The sequence below is a fragment of the Lissotriton helveticus genome, chromosome 7 (genome assembly GCF_964261635.1).
Source record: "Lissotriton helveticus chromosome 7, aLisHel1.1, whole genome shotgun sequence".
In the NCBI taxonomy this organism is placed as follows: domain Eukaryota; kingdom Metazoa; phylum Chordata; class Amphibia; order Caudata; family Salamandridae; genus Lissotriton; species Lissotriton helveticus.
Window position 1 is genome coordinate 1067285777 of NC_136068.1, and position 25451 is coordinate 1067311227.

General features: G+C 44.9%; 1 long non-coding RNA gene across 1 annotated transcript in view; it reads right to left on the reverse strand.

Moving 5' to 3' along the window:
- LOC144767227 (uncharacterized) overlaps window positions 1-25451 on the reverse strand; it is a 514231-nt gene that overhangs the window by 331006 nt on the left and 157774 nt on the right. The window contains exon 2 of the long non-coding RNA XR_013598105.1: window positions 11333-11450. This is a non-coding gene — a long non-coding RNA (uncharacterized LOC144767227). The remainder of the gene's footprint in view (window positions 1-11332; window positions 11451-25451) is intronic.

Genomic DNA, 25451 nt, shown 5'->3' on the forward strand with positions numbered 1-25451 from the left:
TAGGGGTGGGTAGTGGTATAGGGCGATAAGAATAAATTTAAGGTTAAGGGTGGGTAGTGATAAAGGGTAATTTTAGGAATTAGTGGTGGGAGTGGTATATGGTGGTAAGGATACATTTAATATTTAGGAGCGGGTAGTGGCAAAGGGTTGTAAGGATAATGTTAGGATTTAGGGGTGGAATGGGTAAAGAGTGGTAAGGGTAATTTTAGAGTTTGGGGTGGGTAGTGGTAAAGGGTAGTAAGAATCATTTTAGCGTTATAGGTGGGTAGTGGTAAAGGGTGGTACGGGTAATTTTAGGGCTTAGGGGTTGGCAGAGGTAAAGGATAGTAAGGATTATTAAAAAAAGGGGGGCTTGAGAGATTGCCCTAAAAAAGAACAACATCAAATTCAGAATGAATTTATATGAATTTTACTTACTTACTTACCTTAAGTATGCCTACCATTTGTAGCAAAAGCATGCATGGTAAGGGATGCATTTTAAATGTGTGTGTAGTAAAGGCATGTGTGGTATGTATTGTTATACATCCAATTCCTTGCTTCTTAGTGACCATTAATGCACGCCACACATATATTTCACATAGTGAAGCATGGGTGCACCATCACCGATTGTGATTGGTAACCATGACTTTTAGAGAGAAAGAGAAGTAACGCCACAGTACGAATGAAAGTGACTAGCAATCCTTGCAAATGTTAATAGGAAATGATCTAAATTGCATATGTATTAAAAAGGTGAACCATAAAAATGGGTAACTTTAACAGCTGCTATTTACAATGCTTAGTGATTTTATATTCATAGCTATAATTAATATTGATAGTAACTTCAGTAGTACTATTATTATTATTAGGAACACTATTATTATTATTAATGGGAAGTAGCCTCATCCTTCAGATGTGTCCTATATGCTGAAATGCTGGTGCCATATGTACACGGTGTACAGCATATTTGTTAAAAGTGGCACAGTAGCTTCAAGTATTTCAATGTATGACCCCATTAGTCCATTGTCTACCCTGGATGTGCCATCCTACTTTATTATTATAATGTTACACCTAAGCAGTCACTGCTGATGATTATTGTATTTACAGTTATATAATTAATGCTATCACAGTACAGCTTTTCAGTGGCAGCTGGCAGGAAACCGGGGTGGTGGGGTTTTAAAAGCAATAAAAAAACACTTACCTTTTAAACAGCCGCAGTCTCTACCTCGTGTTGCCGCGCTTCTAGACGAGGTCCGAACAAGGAAGCAACCAAGCTCCAGATAGCCAATCATAATGCTGCAATGCAGCGTTATGATTGGTCTGAGTGCCGGTTTGGCACTCAGACAGGGACAAGAGCCTGTACGTGTTCCTCTCCAGGCTGTGCAGTGCAACCTGGTGGGGAGAGATGCAAAGTGTGAATGACTGTTTGGCCAGCACGAGACGGCCGGCCAAGCAGTCATGCACACTTGGAGTGTGCAAACCTCTCCTCCCCATGTGAACCCAGCCCCACCCCGCCCTAACTTAGCCCGGTAGCAAAGAAAAATGAAATGATAATAACGAGGTTATTATAATTTTATTTTTATTTTTTTGTGCTTTGCGAGCAGTGATACGACGCTTCTCCGCCTTCGTGGAGGAGCCGCCACTGAAGCTTTTTCAAATAGATAAAAGAACTGTGATGAGATGCAGTAACTCTACGCAATAGCCTCCTTTGTCTTTTATATAACATTTTTAAGAAGATGTCTAGTAACGGTAAGTGGTACCGCTGCCTAGTAGATACATGTCACATGCATTGTGATTGGTCACATTGCTTTGGCTGTTAAGTGATACACTAGAATAGGATCATATTTTCAGTAATTTAATAAATATTCAGGTCAGAGGACTGGACAAATCTGTTATAATTAGCCCATTCCTCTTCTTATCAATTTGACTTTCCGCTGTTTTTTGAAGTTTCCTTTTTACTTATCCAGTTGTCCTGAGACTTGTGCCTTTCAACATTTAGGGGCCTATTAGGATTGCGGGCAGATCACGACCGCTGGGCAGGCGGTGGCGATCCGCCCACCAGATGTCCCTGTTTCACCCCCGCCATATTAGTATGGCGAGAGGCACTGCGGCGGACGGAAAGAATGTCCGTTGCTTTACCGCCGGTCGGATTGCCGGCCGGGCAGAAAAGGCACGCAATATGGTGGCGGTGGCTTGCAGGCACCGCTATCCATGTTACGATGCCTGCGGTAGAATGCCATTCCATGGTGGAGACTCGGCCATGGAACGGCATGCGGGAAATCACAGTGAGAGACCTTTGCGGGCCCCTGTGGGGGTGGGGGGTAGGTGGCTGCACTGGGGGGGGTACCTATGGTTGCCATGCACAAGGTGCCAGGCATCGCACGATGCCTGTCACGCTGTGCATGGCAATGCACAACATGAGCTTTCCGCATTGCGGTGGGTGCTGTTTACTGCACCGCCCGCCGCAATGCTGAAGGCAGGAATGCGCCCGCCAGTGTGGCGGGCGCATCCTAATGCATCTGGCAGGACCGCCGCACCTCTGGCAGTCGGTCCGCCTGCCATCATAATAGGTCCCTAAGTCTTCTTTATTATCAGCGGTTCCATACAACACGCAGAGTTGATTCTCTCAGATTTGAATATTCATACACATGTAAAGTACAAGAAGAGATGTAATTATATGTAACATACATGGTTGAATATATTGTTTTTATTGTCGAAATCCAATTTATTGGATACATGTTATCCTATGTGCTGCTACAACGTGCTACATTTGTTGGATCTGTCCCTCTGTGTCTTTCCTTCTATTCTGTTCGCAATCCCCCTCCTTGTTTTATTCCTCGCCTCCTCTAATCTTTATTCTCATTTCCTCTCTTTAACATGGTTACCCTCTCCAAGATGGCCACCATCTTTCCCATCTGGGACCATGGTTCTTTTTTATTTCATGAGCAGGCCCAATTCTGGTCTGCTAATTATCGGAGTGCAAGATGCTTGACAGAAATAACTTGTTACTACCAAGAACTGCACACCGCTGCTGATTCCCAACTGTGAGCCCTCACTTCGCTGCAAGAGCATCACTTTGCTGCTGCCCCTGACCCGCGAATCCGCATCTTTCGGACCTGGAGGAAATTGACCCGCACTACGGGTCACAGCATCTCACACTGCGGGATATACTCGGCACAAGCACCGGTTGGTGCTGTATCACTATTCTAGCAGGTAACCGCAATTATCGCACTTTCTTGTTTTTTTTAATTTTGCACTGGTATCTTCATCATTTTAGTCCTCCAATTTTTTCCTAGACGCCCATATTATACAAGACCAACCACCTTGGTTCGCAAATCCTCATGATGTGATTCTACATTATTGAACTGGTAAGGATGCTCTGTTATGCCCAATATTGTTATCACTAGAGGCCTTACATGGTCGTCTTGCCTAGTTCCATCTGTTTTTTCAGGCTGCAATGTTGACCCCTGACGCACTTATGGCATTACTCTACAAGCAAATACTAATCTGGTTCCCCACTGCATAGGTTAGCACCTTATTATTGCAAACATTGCACTATGTAATACTGCCAGATTATGCACAGAGGTTTCACTTTTGAGCATGACTCATGTTACTATGACAGCATTTTGATTCTCACGGTTATTAGATGCACATCCTTTCTTACTTTCTTTCTCTTGTATTATTTTTCTTTACTTTTCTTATTCTTGTATTCTCTTTTTGTGACAGGCATTTCTTCTCTCTGGCATATATTTTAAGTCCTGATGAAGGTCCCCATATTTCAATGAGGGATTGAAACGTCGTCGACCAAAATGTACAATGACTATTTCAAATGTGTTTTATTGTGATATAAATAGCATGGAAAATACGTGGTGTTAATTCAATACTTATGGAATCACGCTGTTAATGTCTGAGTTTTCTGGTTATATATTTTGTTCAGTTTTCCTGTCTTCCTCTCAAGCCGTCACAGCTTTGTGTTTTTTTCAGAATATAGATTAAATTACTGAGTATATGATCCTATTCTATGCTGCCATGGACATTATTTATTTTCTATATGTATTGTTAGAAATATTTCTCCGGAAGGGACCTTATGTTCCTCTACATATAACCATACCCATGGTCCCTGTCACATCCTAGGGTTCCCTTGTATATGATACTCTTGGATGTTAAGTGAGTCGTAGAGTAGTACATATCACAGTGAGTACTTTTCAGTGTGCGTTTTTGCAAACAATGCCTAAATATTGCCGGTCCATACAGGAAATAACTAATATCATGTAGTGAGGGTCACAGGCTTTGCAACAAATGATGTTACATTATATTAATGTGTAAAAAAAACTTCATATATTATGTAACTGCCAGGCCTTCGTTGATACTGGGGTTATACTCTAGGACTCCAAATTCAAAAGTACAGCTTGCTCTTCTTTAATTACTCACCATCATTTGTAGAATGTGTGACATTCTACAAATGCACACATGCATAAATCCAATACAAAACAGTTGTACATGTAATGCCAATGCATAGGCCCACACATTGAAGCCATGATGAACGAGGGTATGACCGAGGCTCAGAACACCCAGCTCTACAGTGGAAAAACATGGGGTTTGACCTTTGCAGTAAAGAATGACTTTGTCTGCTACTTGCTCCTATTAACAGGTCTTTTTGGGGGAGTTTTAAACAGCGCAAACTAGGTATCAGAGCGCTTTACATGAGCACCAATTGCATTACAGACAGACACATTAATTTTTTTGTTAGGCACGAGGAGGTAAAGTGATTTTCCCAGAATTATAGGCTGTTGAGCGTCATAGCCAAGACTCAACTCGGTTCCCCAGTTTCAAGGTCTACCGCCCTAGCCCTTAGGAAACATCCTCTCCCCTATTTATTGGGCCACATTTATTTATCAGACCTGGCAAAAATATAAATGCACATTCAAACATAAACACGCAAAGGACATTGTGGGTGTTTTCTTATACCCACATCCTATAAACCAAAATTATAACGTGATTCAGGCCGCTAGCCTATTAAATTAAGCTGTTTTATGAAAAATACTTTAATTGATATAATCAATTTATAATGAAAGTGACAAAACCAATAATGAAGTGTATCATAACATTAATTTGTGCAATGAAAGGTTTGAATGAATGTAATTAGATTACTTTCTAATTAATCTAGTAATTGATTAGAAACTGTTCAACGGCATACGTTAAACTGGTAAATTATTATGTATAAGAAACTATTCTCACAATGCCGTTTACAAGCTATAGGGAACTACAGAACAATTGTTATATTACACAGGTTCTAATTAAAGAAACTTGCCAATGTATAATTCCAACACTGCATAATCTGTGTGAAGGCGTCTAGCGGCAATCTGTGACAGTGTAAAACCCATTCAGTCTCAATGAGGAATTCTACCCGGTGCACATGCAGTCTTTCTTCTCTAGTTACTTTCTGTGAGGACATCTACTTGCCGATAGCCTGCAGTCTTCTGTCTCAATGCAGCTTTTACAAGGAAGGACATCTGGTCTGTGCATACACCACTCTCGTGTCTATATATTTATTTGTGAGGAAAGCTTGTTGCTGACAGTGGTACCCTGGCGTTTTATCTCTGTGCAGTGTCTATGAGAATATATGCTCATTGCAATTGTGGCACATTCTGTGGCATTATTATCTAGCTATTTTGGCATATCCATACACATTGATAGGAAAGGGACGCCTATGCTTTAAAGTACATTTCTTAACAAAGAAACATTCAGCACAACACATTCATTTTCTACCTCCGAGAGTAAAACAATGTGTGTAAAGCAGTTTTGACCTAGCAGAAACTGCTTATAATAAAAGTTGCACCCATTTTATACTGTGCATCAATGGTATATTACCGCTAAGGATCCCAGTTTCCGTTTTTACTGATATTTGCAGATAAATACAAGTATCTATTTTGATCAGTCTTTTAAATATGGATAAAACATAATTTAAATTGTTTTTTTTTGTGATTCTGAGTGTTGTCCGTGACAGCTAAAGGCTGCGCAGATTGATTGATAAGGGAGTTACAAGAGAAAAAGCTTCCCAATGAGGCTTGAACAGTTGTAGATGTACACAAGACTGATGCTCAAACATGCAGGCTATCACAACAGTGTATTGATTCATCAGCTGTGTGCATTCATATCGTTGAAACGTGTCAGGCATTCAAGTATGGGAGTACATTTATTGGTTAAAAAAGTGGAAATCTACTAGTTTCAGCTTCACTTTTTTACAGAACTTCAAATAAATACCAATAAACACAGTTAATTTAGCAAAAAATAAATATAGATAAATACAGACGGAAATGGCAAAAAACATAAATACCATAAGACTGGGAGCCCAAATCACAACTTGTTTCAGTTTTGGGCTTTGCTTGTGCTCACATTATGTGGCCCCTTGACGCACTCCATTCCATAAAGTGCACTACGTTTCAACTGTATTAAATAGGTGTCTCACTATGAGCCAAATTAGGATTCAAAACATAGGACATTAAAACTGATGAAATCTTTTTGTGATTCTTCCACATTCTGTCTGCCTTCTTGAAATGACTGGTGCTTTGAGAACCGCGCCTGGGGTAGCCATTGCTTTGAGAACATTGTTTTTCGTGTAATCATGAATTTGCATGACCAGTAAAAAAAACATTTTCATCACAAAGAAAAAAACTTTCTTACCACCATATTTAAATAAAATCCACGTTGTATAGGTTTTGTTTCCTACTGCACACAAAAACGGTTCACCGAGTCCATTGGGTGGGGATTTGTACACCACTGGGGCACTATGCCCTCCATAAATACGACTACAGGTTTGCAAACAGAGCTTCCATCATCAAAAGTCTTTGCTAATTAGGGTCTGTTTAATTCATGAAAGATGTTCATAAACTGTCCCTTGCAGCTCCACAGGCTGTGGGGCAGGAGAGTGGATCCAGGGCTATGCCAAAAGCCAGGTCTTGTCCCCAAGGCCCACGCGGTTTGGCTGTGCACTGAAGGTTGGAAGGGCACAGGGACTGGTCGCAGAGGAACAGTGTCTGCAGGGTTCAACCAAAGGTTGTGTGTAGTGGGCGCTGTGTAAATTATGGTTCTGCATGCAAGACGTAGTTAGAGGACCCATCCTGCCGCTGGGTCCTGCTGAGTATGGTGAAGGCTGTCCCTTGAGGACTCAGAAGGGAAGTGAAATGGGCACAGTCCACAGCAGAATGTCATGCCCATCATACTGTGCTTAGTGGATAATGCCATGGGGTCCCATGTGTATCACAACACAACCAAACACATTCAGGGGAAAAAAGCCCTGCTAAAGATAGGTCATGCCTTAAGAAACAGAAGAGGTGATATAAATATAATCCAGAGTTGAACAACTGAAATGTATCAGTTATGGTGAGCTACAGAACCACAGCTCCCACATCCCGGCAATGCACTAGTCACACGAGAAGGAATGAATATGGCATGTGAAGCACACAGCTACATGAAGGCATCTAAGAGCTAGGAGAAATGCCACTGGAGAGGAAACACACACATGTAATTGATAAACGAAAAGCCAAGTTTCAAGATTTTTTTTGAAGTATGATCATGTTGAGATCTCAGGGGTGGAGAGAGTGAATTCCATAGTTTGACTGTGAGGTAGCAGTCTGATCTGCCTCCCAGCAGGACAAACTTGATGGTAGGAATGCTCATCAAAGATGTTTGGATTCTGATCTGACATGGTGGGGAGGTTTGTACAAATGGATTATGGTCCTAAGATACGCAGGTCCAGTTTGTGAAGAGCTTCTGGGCACATCAGAGCAGCTCAAGACATTGAGTGCCCGTTTCACAATGAGACTTTCGACTTGTAAATTCGCCCGTGCCAAGTCTCTACACTTCTGATGCAATCTCCGCTTTCGGGGCGGAATCTCCTCACTGCAGTGCTCAATGCGAAGATTTCGCCCCAAGTATGGAAACTCTTCACTCGTAACTTTTCGAGTCCTAAGGCCAGTGCCGTAGATACTTGAGTGGGCCCCCCTGCAGGGGGTCCGCCACGCTCTAGACACAGTCAGGATCTGTCAGGCCAGCAGGCCCGGTTCTAGCGGGTGGGCCAGGTCCTCTATGCAGATAGAAGGCAACTGAGTGTCTTTTAAGGTGAGCAAGCCCACGGCACAGAATAAAGGACAATAGCCAGTGTAGGTTTAGCTCGTTTTTATTACAAATAATGTGGTCCTAAAGTTTCAGGTCTCACTTTATTTTGGGTCAGGAGTTAAGCAATAGGGAGACACGTCCTAGCGCTTATATGACCAGTAAATAACAATTCTCTGACTGGTTCACTGTTTGTTCACTACACCTGCACACTCTGTTTATACATTTTGTGTTTATACACTTTTTTGTTTGGTATGGTAGTGCTAATGATGAGAACCAAAGCCCACTGGTGAGAACCAGCCAGCGGACTCCCATGGGGTTACTTCCATGAGGCACTCCATACCTGTGCACACTTTTTTTTCATGTTTGTTTATCTTTCCTCACATTATTTTAAGAGGACTTGTGTTGCACTGTACATCAGGATGAGTACATGTGGGGAACATAATTAATAAGGGAACAGGGATCCATGGTGGAACATTAGGATGCAAACAATTGCCTGTGTAGTACGCAAAGTTGTGGTGACTACAGACATACATGAGGTCCAAGTCTATCTATTCTGATAGCAGGGTCAGGTGACTTGTGTTGTGTCCACCCAAACATGAGCCTGGCCCACCCAAACAGGAGCCTTGGCCCTCGCAGTGAGGACTTGAAGGCGGCGCGTAACAGCATTGGGCTCAAAGGGCTGTCTGTGTGGTTGTGGGCACCCGGGCAAAGACAGCTTCCCGGGCACACACACACAGACATTTTTTGAGCTTAACGCAGCCGCACGCGAGTACTTCACAGGTCTTTCAAAGATCATTTACCTGTTAACAAGGCTTTGTTTATTATTTCACCCCTTCATCACCACATGGCTAAAGGTGACAAATCCTGCTTTCTTTGACAACGGTAACCTTTGCCTACTGTTCTGCTGCGTGGATATTTCTTTTTCTATGCAGTGCAGGAGAAAAGAAGTTTGTTTATTCCTATTCACCTTTCCTGACCCCTGCAGCTGGTTATCACATCAGGCTGTGACACAAAGTTTGACTAATGGAGTAGTAGGTAAGAGAATGTGTTACTATTTGTTTTTTTTTTTTTAAATCTGCACAGGCCCAGCAGGGCACATACTTTGTGTGTGCTTCATTTAAACAGTTTTTATCATTATCATGGCTGATGCAGGACAACAATAAGACAATACAAAATGCCCAGATAACACTGGCGATTAATGATCCTGCTGGAGAGCAATAATTTGTCTGTTAGTAGTTTTTAAATGCATATGAACTGTATTTTATGTGGAAGCTCAGTGGGTCACTCCTTTTGTAACAGAGATCCTTGTGTTACTTGCAGTTCAGAAGTTACAATCCTAACATAGGACAATGACCAATAAACTGTCTCCAAAGAGCTGCATACAAACATGAATGGTATAGTTAGAACTTCGTTTTTTTTGTTTTGTGATATAGTTAGAACTTCCCCAGTCTTTCATTATTCTAATATTGCTAAAATGAGTATGTTTGGGCAGATATACATTTTTATCAGTAAAGCTGACCTCCATGAAATACTCTTTAAATCCTAAGGTTGCTTTTCCCCAGACCAAACCCTCTTAAAATACACTGACAACCAGTATGGATGACTTGTGATTCTTACACCTTGTAATTCTCATTGGCTAATGTGACATTCCCTGTAGACTGATTTACATACTTATATGATTGATTGTCTCTGTTTAATGTGTGTGTGGTGTAAAGTACTGACACACGCTACACTGATATGAGTAGCGCTATACAACAAAGGAAATGCATAAGAGAGAGGGGCTACGTAAAGATGAGGAGCACTGTTAGAGGGTCACAGTGAGGGAATCCGAGGAGAAGGTAGTGGGAGGGGCTATGGAGCGATGAGGGGCACTGTTGGAGGGTGACAGTGAGGGAATCCGAGGAAGAGGTCATGGGGTGGAGGGGGAGCTAGGGAGAGGTGAGGGGCACTGGTGGAGGGTGGTAGTGCGGGAGTCTGAGGAGGAGGTCATGAGGGGGAGGAGCTACAGAGAGATGAGGGGCACTGGTGGAGGTTGGTAGTGAGGGAGTCTGAGGAGGAGGTCATGAGGGGGAGGGGTTATGGGGAGATGAGGGGCACTAGTGGTGTGTGACAGTGAGGGAGTCCGAGGAGGAGGTTAATAGAGGGGGCCATGGAGGGATGAGGGGCACTGTTGGAAGGTGGTAGTAAAGGTATTTACGGAGAAAGAGGTTATTGGTGTGCCGCCAAAAAAGACTTTCGCATCAGAGTTAAAGCCAGACCTGTCATGGCCTTTCTGTTTTTGTTTATTTAATTAGCAGTGAGGTCACAAGGGCTACTGTGGACATACTTTAAAGTGTGTGCTAATTATATTTACTGCTATATTCAATGTTTTAAGTTTGAAGGTGATTTTACTAATGTTTTTACTGGGAAAAATGAAAGTGGAGCCCGATGGTGCCTGATACGGGGTTGGGGCCCAAGGTCAGATGTGAGATAAGGTGCACTGCAGACAAGTAGTGGATAATCAAGCCTGTAAGGGAGTGTGTTGCAGAGTCTGGGGTCAGGTGGAGGTAGTAATGAAGAGGGATTCTCCCTGAAGGCTTGTACAGAGGGAGCCTGAGAAGTGTCACTTGCCCGATACTCCCACCTCAGAAACCTCCTCTTCCCATCAAAGAAACATTACATGGAAAAAACACTTTTTGAGAGTGACAATATTTAGAAAGCGATTTGGAAAAGAGTGCATTTTACTGGGCCTTGTAAGACTAAGAAGAGATAAAGAAGGGCCCTGAAGCAGGCCTGCCCAGACATATATGTGACAAATCGAGCCCGCAGTTGCCCACTCAAATGCTCCCTTGGCCCACCCAAATAAAAATTCCTGGAGCCGGGCCTGCAGGCCAGGGGCCCGCCGCCCATGCACGCTGCTGGAGAGGGCCCCCTTAAATTCAGCCCCGAACCCCCGCACCACGGTAACTGTGCGGGTTAATGTTACGCCACTGCCAAAGTCCCTTTGTGAATCGGTCCCTGAGATATTTTTAAATGTCGGTGCTTGACATGCATTCACCTCTAACTGACCACAAGAAAATGCTGTTACTCCCTCTGCAAAATGCTGCAAGCAAGACAAGATTTCAACAAAAGGCAGACAGAGTGGTATGACTGCGCTGCGGTTCAACAGATGCAATCATTCAAGCACATTTAAGGCGATTGCCTCCCATGGGGCCAGTGTCCCTGAAAGCACAGCCCTGGCACCGAACTCGTTCCATACCTGGATGCCTTTGGATCCGCCAGCTCCCTGTGGTCCCGGATCCCACGTGCTCTCCTCTCCCTGCGGGCGATCACAGGCTCTCAGTTATTGTCCCCATCATCCTTTCTCAATTGCGAATCTGTGCAACGAAAGATTAAAAACAATGTTGAAACATAACCTGACCGTGCAGAAGTTTATTCTAACAGTGCAATGTCTTTATTTCTGTATCCCTTGTGTCGCTCACTCTGCTGCCAGGGGTGGACATGCTAGGCTTTACAGAAGATTGGTGGTGCCCTGCTGGCCTTTCATACGTTGTTCTCCTGACTCTGATGGGCACTGCCCCAGTCCGTCCCCACCTACCTTTCGGGGCACCAGCAGATATGAAATCTGCCATCTCCCCGATATGCCCGGCAGCCGATGTTCATGACTCTGGCAGTCACTCGCTCAACCCTAAACACACAAGCTCCAGTGCTTAATTTGTAAAATAATAAGTGCCAGGGCTCTGACCAGGAGGCCACTGCAGCTTGCACCACCAATCGCCCTTGTCATCGCTGCCAAACCAGCTACTAACCATCTCTCTCGCATGTAAATGCGACAGTTCTGATTATTCCAGGTCCCCAAAGCTAAAGGAATGGCTGGGTAAGCAGGTACTAGCAATTTTAATGCATATTGTATTCCTAAAATATTGTTGTTCTGCTCATCTTTAAGTTAGATGAGCAGCGCCACCATGTGGTGGACTGTTCTAAGTAAGGTGTTGCCATTTAGGTGCCGGTGCGGACCACTGGAAACTAATTAAGTGCCGGAGCTTAGCACCGCAAAGCTCCGGCTCAAATTAATCACTAACAAGCTCAGCTGAGTCCAGCAAGCCTAGATAGAGCCACTTTATGGCCTTGGGCACACATCGCTGCCCACTTTCCCTCTCACAAGACACCTGCAGCAAAATGAAAGGATAGTGAACGAGGCTAGGTAATTTCCGGCCTGAAAAGTCCACCGATGTCTGCAAGAATGAACCCAGCCCGCAGAGACCCCAGCAGGGTCCAGAAGCTGCAGGGGGGTCAAGGCTTTTCACTCAAAGGACCCACAGACTGATGCTGATGTCTTATAGGAGTGCTCCTCTCTCGTCCAACACACCACTGATAAGGTGCTTTAAGGCTAAGAACTGGGGTGTGCCTAGAACCCATCTCTCAATCCCTATGATCAGCCCCGCCAAGCTTCTTTACAACTCGCCAAAGAAGGGGTCGAGATGAGAGGCCTGACACGCTGTATGTCTGCCTGATAAACGTGGACACTGGCCTAGAATCCTTTAACACCTGATACTGGCAGTGTAGCTAACTCATGAGCACACTCACCTACTCAAGAAAGCAGAACAGACACCTCCCTTAACTCTTTAGACAAATGGATTGGAATCAGCCCCCCCTTGAGGGACTGGGGCCGCCACTTAACCCCTTCCACGCTGATGATGAGCTCAGCTCGTCATGAGGTACACCTCTCGTACGCTCATGACGAGCCCAGCTCGTCATGTAACGCGGTATTTACAAAACTTCAGCGCACAGCGGGAAAACCGCTAGCGCGGATGCGGTTAATAATACCCCACTCTTCAACCCACAGTACTACCGGCTTAGCACCCATCTCAGTGGTTAGTGCTCTGAAGAGACCACAAGTTTAAGATTAGTGCTCTGCAAAGCATTAACAATAAATTAATAAATTGGCAATGGGAACCCCAGTACGGCATATGGTTGCGAAGAACCACTGGACTCAAGTCTCCTCTCTTCCCTGAAAATCCTGCATCCCTCTGTTCCAGGCATTTCCAAGCCTCCTTTTACACAGGCCTTCCCTGCTTCCTACCACTCAGTCAGCCATAATCAGATCACTGACAGAATATCAGAAACAGAAATATCTTTGGACATACTATTGTGTCAAAAATATGGAAGACCAAAATATCAAGAAGGTAAGTGTGAAAAGGTAAGTATAGATTTACTATCCAAGGTACATATATGTGGAGTTATATATAGTAAAACTTTTCTCACCTATGGAAACCTATCTTCACAATAGTTTTGTCCTCGATAATCTTGACACAATATTTTGTCCCACGACATTTCTGTTTATGGCATCTGTCTAAGCATCCCTTCTTTCCCAACGCTTGAAATCCATTGTCTTCAGGTTGGCTCTGTTCCCCTCTCAGCACTTTCCATATTTGCCTGCCTCTTCCAATTCTCAGCGTACACCTTACCCTCTGTCTTGGCTCAGGGCTACCCTCTTTCTCCTTGACAGCCTTTCTATTGCAGGGTCTGTCCAGGGGCTCTCCTCCCATCACCCCTTTCGTTGCATAGTTAGACCTGATCTGTCACTGCCTTTTAAAGAATAAATCTAGGCATGAATAACACTCTACAACTCTCAACACAGATGTGCTTTCTAGTTAGACATCACTGCCCCAACAACAGCACACATCTCTTACCAAATGTTGCATGCATAAAGTCCAGCAGAACACTTTCAACAGAACATTTCACACACATTCAATACAGCAGCATAAATGTGTGTAATCACTGTGCTTAGAACACCACTCTCCAACAGGACAGACCATGCATCCAAAACAGCTCAAATATGCAATTTATTGGCAACATAGCGCCCAGTAGCACCTGCTACTATTGCCTTACACTTAGGCCTCTCTGTCCAGTCACGGGCATGCATAAGATCCGAGGTGATGCCTAAACAATTTGGTTAAAGTGAGAATTGTTTTAAGACTTCCCAAGCATTAGCAATGCTTTTTAATGAGTCTGCATATGTCCATACCTGTCAACAGCCCAGAGTCTAGGCAGCAGTGAGAGTCCAGGAACAGAAGTAAAGATGGGTGAATGGAAGAACCTCAGCCTGGCTGCAATCTGATCACCCATATCTTGGCCAATTAGTCTTCAAACCGGTATTGTTTAGTCCTGTTACACACTGCCAAAGAGGTCTGCCCATATGTGCTCAGTTTCAATAGCTTGACCTATCTCACTCCCCAATCCATCCCCAAAGTATACTGAGCAACCCGGGTTTGGTGGTTCAGTGGACTCGCTACACCACTGCTGGCCACGGTTCAGTTCGCTGAGCCCAAGGCCGCTCCTGATGGGTCATTTATCTTCATCTTCCTATCAAGATGGGTAACATGAGTACTGTGACATTGAGAAACTCTATTTTATTAACAAATGCACAACAATTTAGCTTGAATAGTTCATTGGGATAAGTTCAAATTCAGCCGTGAAAAAGCATTTACAGGATGAACTACCACAGTCCCAGGGAGACGGCGTGCACTTTAGTTCTTATTTGAAGGCCTGAAGGGTTCATAGGATGGGACTGTTCTGGTGGCTCTTGGGATGGAGTTCCAGATTTTCGGTCACTTCCTGGGAATGCATGTTCTAGTGTTTTTCCTTTTTCAAAAGCTGAAGTTTCCAGTTCTGCTTATGTTTATAGCACATAGGTACCTGTAGGAGAGAGGTGCACTCCACAAACAATGATTGAGGGTTGTCTGGAAATGAGGCATGTCAGGGAGGCTGGAAGATGGGGTTATGTATTGTGTGTGGCATATATCGCCTGTACCTACTGGCTTACACTCATGTGCACCAACAGTAAGAATACAAGATGTGGTACCAGAGAACAGTAATGATTTTCACACAGACAAACTGTATAACGCTAATAAGCACCAAGTGTCTTCACTTGTGTGTGGTGTGGTCATCATGATTACAAACTCACCTGACCTCCGCGTTTCCAGAGGCAAGCTTTACCTTTCCACTGGTCTCCATTGTGAATTATTTGGCTATTGTACTACATCTGGTTTCTTAGCACAACATTGCCTCTTCTGGAAATTAAACTTTCTGATTTTGAAGGTCCTATTTTCTCCCTAAACTTCCTTTTCCTGCGACAACTGGGAAAGCATGAAAGAAAGTACCTGAATCTGAGCACACAAAGTAGAAGGATACTAGTCAATAAATTAATCAGTACTTGAAATTTGAAATTTGAAAAAGAACTTGATTAAGCGCACTGCGGCCAAGCGGCTTCCTGGCGCTGGGATGGCATGGCCTGGCATGCTCCATCGAAACGGTAAACACATGAAGAAGAAAGTGAAAGCAGCATGTGCTGACCAATAAGAAGCAAGGAAATGAGAGTGATAATGAAGCCAAATAATGATAAGTAATCGTGGGGCTCTAAGCCGTGTTTTTTAGGCTTTTTTTAAGAAACAAAAGATCTTGCAAGCGACAGTGCATATGCGATCTCAAGTCTGACCTAAAAATGCTGCCTACTTGCAAGAACAAATCTCATGATCACAATGTGCAAGGCTGCAGGGCAGCGTCATGCCCGAGGTGCCCAAGGCAAGCCAGTGAAATGCCCCACCATGTTTCCAGTTTCTGTCTTATTCGCTCCTGATCTCCTCTCTCTGTTGCTGTATACTCTGTTTCGAGTTTACCTGCCATTGTCGAGAAGTTCACAATGCTGCCCAGCTGTGAATAAGACCCATCAGGTTCACCCTGCAGGTACCACTATTATATTCATTACAATACAGCAGTGTTGACGGGCAAAAATATTTGAGATACCGAGATGCTGAAGCAAGCCCTCATGTGTAAGCAAGCAGTAAAAGGTCATGTGCTAGGCAGAAGGCAGCCATGGCAGTTTTTTTCCGGTAGTGATGGTGGGCGATTAAACTTATTTGATACCCTAAAACATCGACGCGGCTTACAGATATTACGCACTCGATTTCTGGGTCCACGTTTACATGTGTCCTGCTTACAGGTAAGGCGACCCTGGATAATTTCATATACTGCTGGATACGTCTGAGATCTTGCATCCTCTCTCATGCATACTCCACCATTATGAGAAGAGTGCAGTTGACAAGAGGAGGGGGAACGCCAGGACACCATGTAGGGGGTAGACAATTAACTGGACTTGTGTGGCTTCTATATGGTATTCGAGGCAGTAAATAATCCACTCAAAATCTTCACATCTAAATGCTATGTTCCAGACCCCTAGATTAGAAGCACAGTAAACATGTAGGGAGGTAAACAGAAAACACGCTGATAACTGTGTTCAAGAGAATAATGTAAGTGCCTGGAAAAGAGTTTAAAAGCTGCGTTATGTTTTTCATAACAGCTGTCAAGATGTTCCAGCTGGTTCAAACACCTGCTGTACAGATGTGTGAGTATGTTCAGGTCCAAGGGCATAACAGGCATCCCCCACGGTGTAAGGGGCGCCAGTCATCTAGACATAAAGCGGGGGTCCCTCACCTCGTCAGCTTTACGGTATGGCTATTCCTTGCAAGGGGCCCCCTAAGGTTTCCTTACCCCACAATGCAGGTCACAAGGGTTCACCTCCTTAGACCAATAGAGAGTAGCATTGAGTTGGGTCGTAATAACACTTGTTATTTACCGCACCATATGACTACAAGTCGGTGGGAGCAGTCCCTATACACAAACAAGTGGTTAGTGACTGAATCCAGAGCGGGATAGCTCATCCTTTCAACCCCCTGAGGTTGATATACTGAGTATCATTAAATAAGGCATCCATGATCCAGTGTATCCGTGTGCCTGCCAATTACAAGGAATTTGACCTTACAGCACTGTGATAAGACAGACATTTCCTTCCTTGCTTTACGGCGGCTATTGTAAGATCCGGGGCTTATCACAGAACCAAATCAACCAGAGCATGGCCGACGGACTGCTATATTTCGGCTTACATCAGCACTTGGAGAGAAAGCTTTCTAGAGAAGAAGGTCAAGTTTGTTCGATGAAATGCTGCTTTTTAAGACACACAGTGAAATGGAAAACAGCATTTTCAATCAATTGGAGCCGAGACAAGACAGAAAATTGATATGCAACGCAAAAATGCAAAAGTAGTTTGACCTGGCGTACATTCCCATCAAATGCATGCTCCTCTTACCATGCCCTTTCCTTCCAACAGTGAGCAGCACCAAACTCTTTTACTATTGTGACGGTGAGTCACAGCAGCATTCGCTTTACATTTTACTGAAAACAGTGTTTTTCTTCAACAAAATCAAGAGCTGTCAGTAACTCCTGACCCTTGGCAGGTAAAAATGAGGTAGCCTTGCAGTCACCTGGTGCATGTGGCAAGGGATAGCTTAGTACACAAACCTAGTTACAGGCATTGGAGATCTGTAGATCCTAAGGTGGTACAAAAGAAGTAAATTACAGGTTGGACTTACCAATGGAAACAGGGATTCCACATAGCGCCTGTAGGATACAGTGAGGGCAAGAAAGAGCAGACTTGGTGGTGACCACCCTACCTTCATCTTGGAGGGGACAAATCAAGAAAATATAACTTGAAGTGCGGGGTCGTAACTTACACTCCGGAAGCAGTAAAAACAGGGAGTGCCCCGGATCTGAACAGGGACAGACTTCCAGATCTTTGGAGAATATCAGGAGAAGGTCAGTCATGTTGTCCTTTGTTCCCGCCTCGAGAGGCTGCTGCGGGCGTTGTGTTACCCTGCCAAGAGCATGATTTCTCTCACCCGGCACAGTGCGGAGCTTGAGTGCAGTGCCCTGAAACTGAGACAGCGGATCTTGAAGCTGAATTGGTGGAAAGGAGGAGCCAAAGGAATTTCCTGATAATAGGGTGATCCTGTCAGGGTTCCTAAATCCTTTGACAGGGTTGGCCACAGCATTGGCGATGCCTGATAGGCTGCTTAGAAGAGTGGTTGAAAGGCAGGTAGGAAATTGTATTCAGAAAGCTAAGCTTTCATTCTGAAGCACGGGTCGGGAAGAGTCAATACTAAGTAATTTTGGTACTTTTTGTTAAGCAAGGCTAGCATCAACAGAGAATCTCAAGTATCTGGCACTACCAGGGAGTTATGGCGTGAAGCCATCACAGTTTAGTGCTGTAAGCCAGCACTGTATTTGTTGTTGTAATACGTCACTAATAATGTCTACAGAGTGTTGAGTGTCAGCTATGGCATTGGACATCCAGGCCCCGTATATGATAAAGTAGTCTTCCCAGGGTGAGTTGGATTAGTGCCAGGCGTAGGTGTAGTGCGACCCCATACACTGTCAGCTGTTTACGAGAACCCTAGGAACGTAAAAGTGTTAAAAACCATTCATGTTCCTTTAGAATGAGTTGGAGACTCTGACACAAAAAGTTTTAGGCCTAGCTTTAACTAAGACCTTTTGATTTTGCTAAAATAAATGTAGTATACCTTTATGGGCTTTCAACCAGCCTTCTTCATCCATTGATCTGTAGTTGTGTCAATCACATTGTAATTCCACCCACCACGGCATGCAGCATGGGTCAATGGGTCAGACACTGACTAGCTTCACTTTGAGTAACGGCATTCTGCCCTTTCACAAGGAGCACATCCATACACAAAGAAGTTCCTTTAGTGCCATGGTCTACAATGGCAACATGTGCTTTTTGAAATCTATAAACATAATTTTGGTTTTAGCTAATGTTTTTTTTTTATTGTATTGGGCAGCTCCCCCAACGATAATGTTTTACAAAAGCAATGTCCAAGCTAAGCAAGCATTGACAAAGCCATAAGGCTGGCAGCCAGCGGCAGACCTATTGGCTTGGCCTATGCTTGCTGCATTTTGTAACAATGCAATCTTTTACGATCCACGGGCAATATGTTTCAATAGAACTAACCCGTCACCGTGAGCTGTTCCAGAGATGCTTTCTGAATTTCCAAGAAGATTTGATCTGTCTCGCATTAGTGACCTATATATATCCAGACCAAATGCGCTCCTCTATTCACCAAGGAGTTTCGATTTTGTTTTCTAACCCAAATTCCAAAACACCCCACCCGGGAGCATAAAAGACAATATGTGAAAAAGCTCTTTGAAGAAAGCTGACGATCGTCTCCACTTCCTTTCTACAAACCTCTATTTTCACGCATGTTCGCCAATTAATCGCGAGAGGGTTCGCTTAATGTTAATGTATACCCTTTCACCTGTCGCCGAACACGGCAGAATGGACTTCGCTGATCAGTGGTGAAGATGCGAGGCTCCCTCGCGCACCGAGCCCTTCCTCATTTAAACCCGGTGTGTCAGAAGACGGTGCCCGACACCGAAGCCGAAGCGGCCTGAGACAAAGGCAGTGAGCCACATGCCAGTTCCGTCTGGAAAAGAAAAGAGCCCGTCACACCTGGCACCCTTTCAGAGGCGCAGCCCCCGGGGTAAATGTGAAGACATCGCCATGCGCCGTCTTTCTCTCCAACTGAAGCTTCAGAACGTGCTGTGCAGGTGGGAGGAACAAATAAATGAATTAATCACCAGGTGCGCCATTGTAGAGCCTCCCCGCGCGCGCGCCACCTGCGCACCGTGATGCATTCCACACAGGAAGCTCGCCTCATCTCCGCGCCCTCAGATGCGTCCGCCTCGCACGCCCTGCTGCAAATGAGGCGGGTGCCCGGCGCAGTCTACTGGGCTCCGCACCGAACTCTTTTAATCATCGACTCCCGGCCGGCGGAGGGAGGAGAGGCAGAGGCCGCGGAGGTGGACCCGGCCGAGCTTCCATCTTATAGAGGTTGCATCTCGCTCAATGAGCCGAAGACTAGCATCCGGCCTAGAGGAAGCGAGGACGGTGGCGCTTTCTTCAAACAGATGGTCCAGGAGATGGAGAAAAAAAGGCGCTCTTCACATCCGTGCCAGTCATGCTGACAGAGGACCATCCCAAGACCTCTTCTTCAGGCGTCTCTGGGCCGGATTGGAAGTCAATAGCAGTCCTGTCAAAAATGTGCAAACCAGTTCTGCTTCCTTCCACCACCTCTCCATTTTTTTTAATGCATCCCCTCTCTCTCTTTCCCTGCTTTTCTTTTCTTTTCTGCCTCTGACCTCTCTCCTCTGCCTGCTTCTCGGGGAGCAGAAGGAAGTAACAGAGGCACCCCCACTAAAGGTGGGGGACAGGGTCGGATTGGTAGCGCGGGCACTTGGGAAATAGCCGAAGGGCCAGTAGCCGAGTTCTAGCTGTGGGCTGCATTTTTTGGGCAGCCTGGAGCTGTCTGTGCTGTTAGGATGCCGCCAGCGGCCCAGCGGGTGCCTGAGTGGCCTTTCTAGAGGCAGATGGGCAGAGGTGTCACTCCCTTTCTCTCGCTGGGCCGGCCCATTAATTTATGCTGATTGAGCGGGAGAAGGGGACCTGAGTAGAAGTGGTCTCACTTGCATTCAAGTGTGGCTCACCAGTGTGAACTAATCAGTGCATTTTTTTTTATCTAAGTGAAGTTAAAATATGCCCCCACCCCTTTTCTTTTCATAAAACTGCGTTGAAGCAGTGTTTTGCGGAAAGGCAATACGCAAATGTGGTCCACTTTTTTTTGGTGAGCCCAGGCCGATTTGTGATCCCAATCCAACCCTGGTGGGGGAGCCACTGAAAGCTTGAGAAAGGCTTGAGCCAGATGCCTGCCTCTGGCTTAGCTCGACGTCCTCATGGACCCTTGAGTCCAAATGGAGCCAAGCTTTCATGTGACTTCTGCCTGCCACCCACACTCAAATCTCATGCACCAACAATTAAAAATAAAGCATTAACCTTTGCTGTAAAAATTAAGAGAGGATGAGATGCCCATCTACAGATCAATCCCAGTTTCAAACTGCATGATTCCAGGCAAATATTTTATTTCAGCCAGCCCTTTTTTCTTCATTATCACATAAAAGAGAACCCTCAAAAATGTGAGTTCAGGATGTGTGTGTGCCATGTTGGCGATGCGGTGAGCGCAAGGTAAGTGGTTTTATGTATGTATTCATTTTAGTTTCACTATCCCGTCGTATGTCGACTTCCACCCCTACAACCCAGCCCAACACTCTTACAACCTGTTAACTCTATTAGAAGGCACCCCTCGCTCTTCCTCTTCGTGCAGCAAGATTTTCATTTGCTTACTATTTTTGCTCCTCTTTCCTCGACAGCGAGGCAACTCCCCCCCCCTTCTTAAGATCCAAGCATGTGGCTTATGTCTAAGCCTGAGCAGAGCTGGAGTAGTGCCTCTACACTTAGCTCCACGGAAGTAGAAAAAAACTCTGTGGAGCTCCGCATAGCTCCGCTCCTCTACCTCCCCACACCCTCCCCACTTCCAAATGCTTAAAAAATATATGAAGGCCCTTACCTGTATTTCTGCTGCCTCCCCTGCTTGGCTGCGCTCCTTCCTACTCCTCTTGCGCCCCCAACGACGTCCTTCATAAAACAACAAAATGCTATGTTGTAAGTCTTGCGTGTGCACATGCGCACGCACAAGACTTACAACGTAGTGATTTTTTATGAAGGACATTGTCGAGGACGCGAGAGGAGCAGGAAGGAGAGCGGCCAAGCAGGGGAGGTTACAGAAATACACGAAATTGCCTTCTTTATATATTTTTAAGGCAATTGGGAGGGGGGAGGGAGCGGTTAACTCCGCTCCCCCACGGAGGCAAAGTTTTTGCCTACTCCGCGTTCGCCACGGAGCGCGGAGTAGGCAAATCTCCGGAAACTCCTCTGGCGGAGCGGAGTTACACGCCCAGGGTTACTTATGTCCTGCTTCCTCTGTAGTTATCTTCCTCATTCCCTTTCCTCCAGTCACATGAGTTATCCTTAGCCACGTGCTCTTCTCCATCCAATGTGCTCCTTTTCCTTTCCCATCTACGTTCACTTAGCCTTTTCTCACTCTGCTTCTTTAGTTTCTCCCTCTTAGGTCACCCGTCTCAGTTCCTGGGTTCCCTGGTCAGCTGATTCTTTCTACCTCCCCCCCAATATGCTAAAACGTTTCTGGGGTTGCTTTCGTTCTTGATATCAGTGGTTACCAGTGTTTAGTCAGGTGCATAACTCCCAAACACAGACATAAACATGCTTTTTCAGTGTTTGACAAACAGATTGTTTTTTTAGATGATTATTATAAGACACATATTTAATTCAAAGGAGAAGTAATGCAGGGCATGTAGTGTCATTCCATTGTCAATGTGTATATTGAACTTATCTTGGACTGTTTTAGGCATAGAAAGTAAAAGTGCTATAGTGAAATATTTTAACAAACACATTTCTGGACACAGTTGGGGTACAGTATAGGGGTTGTCAACCTTGCCAACAGCATAGTACCTTGTGAAACCTTTAAAACTGTTGAATTACTCTAGATTAATGTGTAACAGAGCATTCTAAGGCATTTGCAATTTGCTGATTTAAGCATGCTCACCACTGCTTTTCTGCACTCTTTTCCTGACTACATTAAGGTGGAGCAGTTGTTCCCATTGCAAACGTCTGACTTCAAGACAGCCCTGACCTTTTCGCAGACAGTTTGTTTGTGACCTGAAAGTTGTTCTGTTAACATTTTAATTATGGGCTCAAACCCCCTAGTAATAAAGTGCAGTTGGGTAAAAAGGCACATAGCTGAAGGTATCACACATAACAATTGGACACCTTCAAGCTAAGAATTTTGTTGGCATGTGGAAAGTCTTCTCTCATGTTTTCACTACTATCCCATGTGGAGCGTGACAGGACTCTTTTCACAAGTACCTGCCACTACACCTTTCACTGAATGTTTAGAGCCTGGGGTGTCTTGCAGTTGACCCGTTATCAAAACTGGCTTGTTATAATTGCCTGGGGTGTTTGGCAGTTGACCCGCTATCAAAACTGGCTTGTTAGAATTGCCTGGGGTGTTTGGCAGGTGACCCGCTATCAAAACTGGCTTGTTAGAATTTAAAGGCTGGCCTACCAAAGGATTTTACTCATTCTGTGCCTGTGGGTAATTTCACACTGCAAGGATCAAATATGATTTAATTATTCCCAGATTCTCTACAGTGTATAAAACAATTAAACAGACCTAAAATATTCTTCTACCCCCCCCCCGACCTTTAATCTAAGTGCACAAATCTGGAGGAAACAAAAGGAAGACAAAACAATATTTTAGTGTGTAGGAAGCTGGCTCTGTATGTACTATACCAAAATGAGTTATAGTGAGCACTGAGTCCAGTGGAACCCCAAAGATAGGCAGAGGTAAAAGTAGATAGCACCTTACTCTCTTTTTGTTGTAGTGTGAGCGAGCAGTAAGGCTTTATCAGAGGGTAGTGTTAAGCGTTTGTTGTACACACTCAGGCAGCAAATGATGTCACAACTCAAAGACTGACCAATTTGTTTGTATCAAAAATATTATTAAGTTATTTTATTTCTTAGAACCAAGCCAAGCCTGGTGCAGGTAAGTGAAATAAATGCTTTGCAAAATCTTATGCAATGTTTTACAATTGAATGCAGGTTCAAATGCAGTTGAATGAATTACAGGTAAGTCACTGTTTCTAAATTTCTTTTCAGTTAATTTTTAGATTACCATGTATGTTACTTTTTAGTTTACTTTTCAGATTACTTTGGCTAATTAGTGTGATATGCCTAGATATCACCCTGAGACATTTCCTAGATAAAAGGTAAGTAATTAACTTTTAGTACATAGATAGTTTTTGAATGTCCCATACAAACCAACTTCAAACTCAAAACAATTTTCAAGAAAAATCAGTAAATGGATTCCTATGGAGAAAAATGAAGTTATCGGTTTGCAGGTAAGTACAAGTTTGTGGGAGTTGTTATTCTGAGGTTAGAACAAGGGTTCCCCAGGTTCAAGGATGCACTCTCAAAGCACCCTTGGCGGCACTAGGGCAGCCGAGTGCAGAGTACTGAGGCCCAATGTTATCCAATGGACGATAGGAGGTCACTGGTTGGTGGCTGCTCTCGAGCAGGCCACAAGGTTATGGTAACCAAGATCCTGGTGTTAGGCTCAGGGCAAAGGGGGATCCGGGTTAGCACCCAAAGTACACCTGCAGCGGTACAGGGGCGGCTGGATGCAGGGTGCTGGTTTGGCGTCGGGTGCCCTGTTGTTTTCAATGGGGATTCTCCAGGTGCTGCAAAGACTGCAGGCTCAGGAACAAAGATCTTCTGGAGGTGACCACCAGCTGCAAAGGAAATTGCGATGCCTGGGGATACTCGGACACCGTCGGTTAGGCCACCCTAGACCGTTGGACTTCAAGTGCAGGGGTGTCTTTAGGCATCAGATTTTCTTACCAGCTCCAGTCGCAGTCGTGGGGATCCTCCAGAAGGCGTGTTTGGAGGGTCGAGGCAGGTCAGAGATCACTGGGGGAGACCTCCTCATGGTGTTGGGCCACTCAAACTCGGGCCGTAGGCATCGAGTGTAGAGTGTTGCAGACTCACGATTTTGGCTGGGGCCAGAGTCTGTGGGTGAGAAAATCTGGTGCTCACGGGAGACAAAGTCTTTGGTTTTGAAGGCAGGGCAGGCCTTCCGGGTTCTCAAGGTTGCTGACTGCAGGACACACCAGGATTTCACTGGATCAGGTTCGAAGTGGGGACAAGCCAGTATGACTGGGGCCAAGTCAGTGGGCATTCTCCTCTTCTTAGTTCAGCACAGGTTCTTTGGTCTTCTTGTCGATCCTTGTCTTCTTGGTTCAGGGCTACCCCCTAAATATTGTATTTAGGGGAAGTTTTAGGGGGTCTCGAGGTTAGTAGCCAATGGGCTACCGACCTTAGGATGACTACATCCTTGGTGTGCTCACCCCACGTGGGGGAGTGGGCGCAATCCCTAATTCTGATTGGGGAGTGCCTGCCATCTGCAAGATGGTGGGCACTGAAGAGTGGGCTTCACCTCGCCTCCCTCACCTGAGAGGTGGGGTTGGCAGAGATGGGCACACCTTCTGGGCTGTGCTAATTTTTTCCTGCCTGTCTTCCAGGAGACAGGAAGGGGGCCTGCTCCTGATAGAATGAGAGGCTGGGGATCACATTACAAAGGAGGCAAGTCATTTGAAGCTCCCCTGCCACAGATGACTCTTCCTGGCCTGGGAGAGGTGTGACCACCTCCTTCCAGGAAAAGTTTGTTTCTGGGATCATGGGGCAAAGGCTCCCACCCAAGGGGTCCAGAAACATGTCTTGTGGTGGTACGCTGGTGTGCACAAGTCAGGGAACCCACCAGAGGCTGGTGCATATTAAATCCCACACTGGGATCAGTGTAGGTTTAAGGTGCTGAGAAGTTTTATACCAAACTCCTCAGTTTTCAGGAAAGTCATTATGGTGCTGTGGAGTTCGTAATGACAAACTCCCAGCACCATATACTCTTAATGGCTGGTTGGTTGATAGCTTTATTTCGATATGCAGATATCATGCTCTTAATGGCATTACTGCACTTACAATATCTAAGAATTTGTCTAGACAC